Genomic DNA, 8,426 nt, shown 5'->3' with positions numbered 1-8,426 from the left:
GTAAGAAACAGTTCAAATATGCAGGCACTATAAGCCTTTAACTAGAAATTCCCAGCTCAGATGGGCAGAGTCCAGCCTCTCCTCCCACAAGAGTGCAGACCACGAACCTTCTTAATGTAAAATAACTGGCCTGAAGCCCAAGTGCTTAAACCAGAACTAATACACTTTTAGAACAACAGACACTGAGCCCTCAAATCAGCAGTTCCCAACTTAGAAGGATGTAAGCTACCTGTCCTGCCACCACAGTGCAGGCCACAAACCTTCCTAATGTAATACAACTGGTCTGAAGCCCAAGTGCTTAATCCAAAAGACTTAGAATGATAGCTACACTTTAATCAAGTTACTACCAAGCAGTAATAAATACATTTGAATACTTTAAAGAATGCCTGGATTAGTGCTCAAGTTATACAAACAAAGCTAGATTCAGCAAGCCTGCATCTAATCTATGCTACAGCAAACAAGGTGTACCAGTTTCAGTAAGAAACAGTTCAAATATGCAGGCACTATAAGCCTTTAACTAGAAATTCCCAGCTCAGAAGGGCAGAGTCCAGCCTCTCCTCCCACAAGAGTGCAGACCACGAACCTTCTTAATGTAAAATAACTGGCCTGAAGCCCAAGTGCTTAAACCAGAATTAATACACTTTTAGAATAACAGACACTGAGCCCTCAATCAGCAGTTCCCAACTTAGAAGGATGTAAGCTACCTGTTCTGTCACTACCATTCAGACCACAAACCTTCTTAATGTAAAACAACTGGTTTGAAGCCCAAGTGCTTAAACTAAAAGGCTTAGAATGAGTTACACCAAGCAGTAATAAATACAATTGAGTACTATTAAGATGACGCAAAAGCAAAATAAAGTAGGAAGAAACACAAATACAGTAAAAGCAGATAGTGAACAAATGAGATGGGTCCAGGAGTTACAGGACAGAAACAAGTGCAAATGCAGGCCTTCAAATCAGAAAGTTGAGAGAGATGGAAGAACACCCAAACGGCCAATAACTACAAATTCTGGGCCAGAACCACTCCTTATGTGGTAGACAGGTTACCTAATGCTTACCACTCCCACTGATAAGCTAGAAGGCTTCCCTCCAACACAGAAAGGCTTGGGGGGCTCAGAAGCTTACAAACATTCCTGGATACAGCAAATCTGTATCTGGAACACTAATTACAGTAAAGGTAGGAAACAGGCTTGCAATTTTTTTTTTTTTCATAAAAGTAGCAAAAACAGTAGTAAGAACAATTCACATGCAGTGCAAGCTGGCACACTTGAGTATGTAGCAATATTAGTCCACACACAGTTTGAAAAAATGTAATTAAATTAAAAAGGACTAAAAGCAAGTGCAAAAAGGGTTTATTAGGTAGAATGCGGTAAAGAGATGGGACTGGGGGAGTGTCCTAGATCAAATCTACAGTGGGGCAGGCACTGCAAAAGCCACCAAATTTAAACTACAACAAGAACGTGTCAAGAACAAGAACAATGTCAATTCTTCATGGCACAAGATGGCTGTGAGGGTGAAACTTGTGATTTAGACATTTTAATGCACTGTTTAGAATAACAAGAGACTGTACATGGTGGATTGGAACCAGTTATTATTTATAACGAGAGATTTTAAAATTTACAATTATTCTAATACTGTACTGAACGTAGCCCATGCCAATTTATCAACAAAAGGTTTCACTTTTGTTCCTTGTAGGAGAGGGGAATGTTGTCAACACATTGATTGATTTGAAATGTTTTGCTAGGAAATTAAACCTGAAAGTCTGGTTTAACACTGTTGCAGATACACAGCAGGATTCGAGTGGCATGTTGCACAAGCCTAGCATATTTAATTCCCTTTTAAACAACTTGATAGGTCTGTTTGAAAAAATATGCGAGAAAGATATTAGACCACACTTTAATAACAATAGATGCAAAGAGAAAACAATAAAAAATATGACCACTGAAGAGAAGTTATTGAATGAGTTAAGGAGGAATCAAAATGTCCGGTTTATGAAACTGGACAAAGGTAATGGCATAGTTCTGGACAAAGGGGATTATTTGGACGGAATGACTGTATTGCTTATGGATGGAACTTGCGTAGAAAGTTCTTTGAATGAAATTAATGTGACAAATAAAAAGATAGGCATGTTATTTAGAAGACATGCTGTATCAAGGACAAATAGATGAAAAAGAATATTTTTTATGCGAAATGAACACTCAATGGTATCTAATATCTTCGGAATACCGAAGATTCACAAAGGGTTGAAAGACCCCAAATTCAGGCCCACTGGGGATGGAAAAAGATCAAAGACCCGTTTCATAAGTAAACATTTGGATTCCAATATGCAAAAGGCTTTGGAAGTTTTTACCTACATTAGTAAAGATTCCTGGCAGTTCTTGGACAAATTAAATGGGGTGGGCATCAGTAGTGATCTAATAATGGTCACAGTGGATGCATGTAATTTATTTTCAGTAATACCCCATGATGAGGGACTAAAATGTTTAGAACCCAAAAATTTGTCTAGGATCAATAAATATGTCACCTTGATGGAGGTAGCTCTTAATAATTATGTGTATTTTGAGGGGCAATTTTACAAACAAGTCAAGGTGGTAGCAATGGGGGCAGCATGTGCCCCCATATTTACAAACAATGTCATTCTGGGAGCAAAAACATGTTATGCAAAGTCCCTTTGCCCCCAAGATAATACATTAACACTAGGTTTTTGGACAACCTGTTTCTGATTTCTAAGGGTTCTGAGATTGAATTAAATGAGTTTTTGGTTTACATCAATAACACTGTAGATTTTTTTGAAGTTTACTTATGAATATCACAGAAAAAATATTACATATCTGGACGTGGATTTAAAAATTGATCAAGATGGTAAGAGTTTTATTACTAATATTTACAGAAAACCGACAGCTGGCACCCGCACCATCAGAAGAAATCTGTAGTTAAGGGACAGTTGGTACGGGCTGCCAGGATGGTTAGCTAGCAAGAAGATTTCTTAGAGAAACTGAGTTCATAATCCAGTTATTTGATCAAAGGGGTTATCCTAGTAGTCTACTGAATGAAATTTGTAAGGAAATAAAAAAATAAGAGTGACAATGGGATTCACAAGCCCATTTTAGGATATAAAACTAGGACATTACCAGATAGGGAAATTTTAAGTAAATACGATGACATTCAAACTAGTTTACTCTTTACTTTTAACCAAGATGCAGACATCATATTTAACATTATCAAGAACAACTGGGATATTTTACAATTTTAATTGAATATTTCGCTTACAGTGGGTAAAAATCCCAGATTGGTATACAGGCAGTACAAGTCATTCAAGGACATTTTGGAAACAAATTTGGCACCTGAATGTTGTAACAGAAAACTAGGTGATTTTAAGTGCAATTATTGTATTTATTGTTCCTACATTATGGAGACTGGAGGACTTTTCAGGTTATGCAGGACTTGTAAAGCCTGCCCTAATATGTGGTCAACTTGCATGGTTACACACCCTGTAAATATGAAATCTAGAGAGTTTTCTTTTTATGCAGACTTTATGCAGACTGTTCCACCAAAAACATAGTTTACATGGCTAAGTGCAACCTATGTGACTGTTTTTACATAGGCAAGACTAACTGTATGTTGAAGGAAAGGGTGATAGAGCATTTAAATGACATACGCAACAATAAATTAACTAAAGCACTAGCCAAGCATGTGTCTGAAGTTGGGGGGAACCATACTTTTAAATTCTTGGTTTTACAACAGGTTAATGACAGTTTAAGAGAAGGTGATCTACATAATGAGACAATGTATTGAGTTGAAGTGGATTGCTGATTTTAAAGCATATGCAACTTTATTTCTCATCTCTCTCCTAATGCATCTTGCATCTAACATATAAAGCCTATGGTTTTATTTATTTATTTTTTTACACAATTTTGTTACGGTCAATCTTAATTTCTAGCACTATTTCCATTAACTGCTGGTACTGAAACATTCTCCTTTTCTTTTTCTCACTCTTCCCCAATGGATTTTACTTTCTCCTGTTTCTGTATCCCCTTCTCCCCTATCACTACTTAGTATATTAAATTTAATTTACCTGTATTTCACATTTGTTTCTGCTATTGTTTTAAAAGATTCTGTACATCTTCATCCATCTCGGCTTCATTCTTCTCCTCAATCCCTCATCTGTAGCAGCACCATCCTGCTTAGACTGTGCTTTACCTGAAAAGGATTTTTCTTCCTCTACCCTGTCTTCCAGTATCAATGGACAATCTGTACAAAATGGCCTATTTTATTACATTTCCTGCACTTGGGTAGACAATTCCTAGCTATGTGACCTGTCTCTACACAATGACTACATCTTTTCTTTTTGCATTTCTGTACAAAATGATCTCCTGCACCACAATAAAAGCATACTTTTGTCTAGCCCCAGTATATTACAGTATCTCTTTTACCGTTTGTGTTAATCACATCTGAAACATGCTTAACATTCCTTTCACATATTTAAAATTACCCAAACCTCCCATACTCATCCATACATTTTTTGTATCATAATCCTTTTATTTAATGCACATTCTTATACATTAGAAAATATGATTACAGTTCAGTCTGCTCAACACCAACTGCTTAGTTTTCCCCCTCAGTTTCAGTGCAAAACTCTGAAAAATGTATTTGCTCCATGAGACCGGCATTTTTTTTCCTTCTCCACTTCACACAAACTTCTCTAGCACACCAAAAGATTCAAAAGTTAACTCTCAAAAATCCTTTGCCCCAGATGCATCATATCCTGCAGTTTAAACCCCAGTGAGACAGCTGTCAAGTAGTTTACATTTATTTTTCATTAGTTTTAATCTTAATTCTCACCACTGGCCATTTTCTTGCAGTCTGTTGTCCTCCTAAGTTTCCCTACCTACTTCAGTATTTCCAGTCTAGATGTGTCAAAGTTTGTTTTACTGCTTCTGCAAAAGTTCAGATTTCTTGCTGAAACCCTATTACCAGTGAACGCCCTCATAGCTAGTTTCTCCACCAACCAAACGTGCACCAGTGTATTCTTTCTACCATTATACAGTAGTGCTCTCCTCTGGTCCCTCAGCAAACACTTTCCACCATGTCACTCCATTTTACAGCATCATTTTCTGGATTGCTTTGGTTCATTAAATCCACAGAGACCTGTGAACCCAAACCTTCTTATACTGCTGTCATCACATCTTCCTCATGATCTGCAATCACATTTACCATCTTGAATCTCTCTCCTCCCCACTGCAACAGCCCTATGGCTCCATATAGCAGCAGCAAAATAGTAGTTGAGTTTTCCTGGTGCCCTGTCTAAAATTCCCTTAAGTCAGTACAAATACTACCTTGGATCTCCACTGAAAAGAGGACATTAGTCTAGTGGGACTAACCAGGTTAACAAAACATAGCAAAAAATGTGCAACTCATCAAGGTTGCATTCTGTGGTTCAATCCTTAATTTTTTTAAGACTCTGTTTAAAAAGTCTTCTTGTGGATTTCAGGTAGTTCAGCGAGATCTCTATTGGTTTGATTGGTTCCCTATTACGTGATCACAACCTTAGGTTATCGAACACCTAAAGGTCGATCACAAAATGTTGAAGTCTGAAAATTGCAAAATGCTGTTTCCACACAGGGAAACAAGTCATTTGGCCGTTATGTGACTTTTGTTCTTTCTCTGCTGTAGAGAAATCTCAGAGTTGGTATATTTAGTTAGGAGTGTGGGGGCACAGCCCCCCACCATCAGCGAGTGTGGTGGGCAAAGCCCCCCACTTTGCTTATAAATTATTTTTTTGGCCAATGGCATTGTTTCTATTTTTGTGGAAATGGCAGTTTTTTTGATATTAAGGGTTCGATATTTCATGATTGACCTTTAGGTGTTCGATAACCTAAGGTTTCGATCATGTAATATAGACTTGGTTTGATATGGTATAACGTACTATAATGCTTCTGACAGTTCTTGTGAGCTGATCCAGATATAAAACGTGTCACAACAGGGATAAAATGTTAATGTTGTTTAACCAGACGTTGGCAGAAAAACATTTTGTGAAGACCCTGGGAGTAATGGACAGTCCAGAAATAAAAAATCCCAAGTGAAATGCTGTGCCACTGACAAATCTCAGGAATTTACTATACTACTTGCATATGAGGAAATGCAGCTAAGCATCTTTCATGTACAGGATGACTATGAGGGCATTTGCTAGGAGTACAAGAAGATAAATAAATGGCAAGCTGTTTGCAGGCCCACAATTCTGAAACTTCTCTCTGCCACTGTTCTGCATTTCTCCAATATTAAATACCTTCAAGGATTATTCCAAAACAAGAAACACTGCAAAGTGTGCCGTTTTGTGGTACAGACCAATCACTTTCAAAGTGATTATTATAAATCTGTACTGCTAAATATAAACTAAGACAAATATTCTACATATATTTCTTCAGATTTGAAGCTATGTAACATCTGAGTGTTAGGATGTTCAAAAATCAGACACTGAGGATTTACTTCCAACTCCCATGTTTGCTTTACTTTGTCTGCGTCTAGCAAGTGCAACACATAATACACTCTTACTGGAGTTGGGCATTAGCATAGTAAGGCACATGAAGCTGCAAAACAGTACACATGCCCTAAACTAACCAGGCTTCTGAGAACAAAATTTATCCTTAGAAACTAGAATGAATCCAACCACAAACACACCAGGAGGTTTTCCAGTCTTACAATACCATATTCGGCACAGACTGAGGACAACACTATCAATGCATACGTTTACTGAAATCCACCTAGATAAGACACACTGCAGATCTAGTGCTCAAAGGAGGATACTGTCCTAATGGCATTAGTACAGATCCAGATTTTTATCCACTACAAGTATACAGTATACATCAGCTCTCATCTCGCAATCTAAATTCTCTCTTACTTTCCACATAAATAAATGTTCATGCTGCAGCCCAAACATTCCTAGACAGTGAGGTGTCCTCTTTAGTAAATGTGCAGGTATATAACTGCATGACTTGAGAAACATTGCAGCAACCTTATGTCAATATTCAATTGGCATTACACCTGGTACAATTTCTTATGACTTGGTCGTTGCAAATGATTCAAGCAAGATCAGTCCACTCCACTTACATGTGCCTACTTTATATTTATCTTAAACACTTTCACTAAAATGGATCTTTCTAATGCATAGGCTTAATCAGAATATCGAGGACTGCAACACAAAGGCACTATGCCAAGAAAATCTCACTACAAGTAGGTTCATAGGCAGCTACTAGGCTAATTGCCCTTGCAGACCATTTTAAGCCCAGCCAATTTATTTTTGTTCTTGAAATAACCACTCTCATTTGGTTATAGTTTGGTTACAGATCCATTGCAGGGTTGATGTTTATGTATTAACTCTAATGAGAATAACTGGAATCATACCATAGGTAATTTGAGGGGATCCATGCATGGGATAAAGCATTTAAGAGCTGCCTCTGTCCATTAGAAGTGCATGGGGCAGTCCTGCAGTAAATTTTCTCTCATCCACAGATTTAACTTCTACCTGAAAATGGACGAGGGTGAACTTTTTTGTGTGGTTGGGGAGGCTGTTCCATAGCAGCGGTATCTTCTGCGAGATGCCTGTCCTTTCAAACTATTTTACTGAGGTTGCAGAACAAGTTTAGATCCCTAGACTATTTATGATGCCATTTCACTTCCTGTTGTGTAGTGAATCCATCAGTAATGATCAGAGAGCACAGCGACAGGACTTTAACTTGGTTCATGTAGGACATGTTGTTTAGTCCTTGTATCCTTTTAGAAAGGTATCTCTGTGGGCGTTACAGTTGTTGCATGTGTATGGATAGATGCAGGCCAAAGGGGGCATTATATTCAATGATTGACCGAATGAAGTATGAGCAAAGGAGGACAATGACATCTCTAGATCAAGACACAATCCCTTTGTTTATAAGCTTGTCAATATAGAAGGACTTTCTTATAGTATACATGTTAGCCCAAAGTTGGGTTACTGTCCACATAAGTTCCCAAATCCTGAACTGGGTCAACCCCTGGGGGCATTCTGTCAATCTGGTAGTTCCCTGCAGCAGATGACTTCTGAAGAATACAATAATGCATTTTTTTGCCATTTAGTTTCAGTCCATGATTTTGTCACCAGTTATTTATTTCAGACAAACCTCCATGAAGGATAGCCAAGTTATTTGGGGATTCAATGACTGCTCCTAGCTTGCAGTCATCTGCAAACTTAGTCAGCCAAAGCCCTTTAGTATTGTTTTTTACTTCACAAAAAATAGATGCCAATAGGAAAGGCCCCAGCACAGAGCCCTGAGGGGGCTCCACTGGTGACTGGTTGCTTTGTGGAGGGAACTTCCCACTATTTTGATTATGTGTGTCCTATTTGTGAGCCAGATGGCAATCCAGCAGGTGGCATAGGGGGTTTATTTAGCTTTTCT

Source organism: Protopterus annectens, chromosome 4.part0 (assembly GCF_019279795.1).
Source record: "Protopterus annectens isolate FY-2018-M chromosome 4.part0, PAN1.0, whole genome shotgun sequence".
NCBI classification, from domain to species: domain Eukaryota; kingdom Metazoa; phylum Chordata; order Ceratodontiformes; family Protopteridae; genus Protopterus; species Protopterus annectens.
The sequence above is the reverse complement of the archived record's forward strand: the minus strand, read 5'-3'. Positions refer to the sequence as shown.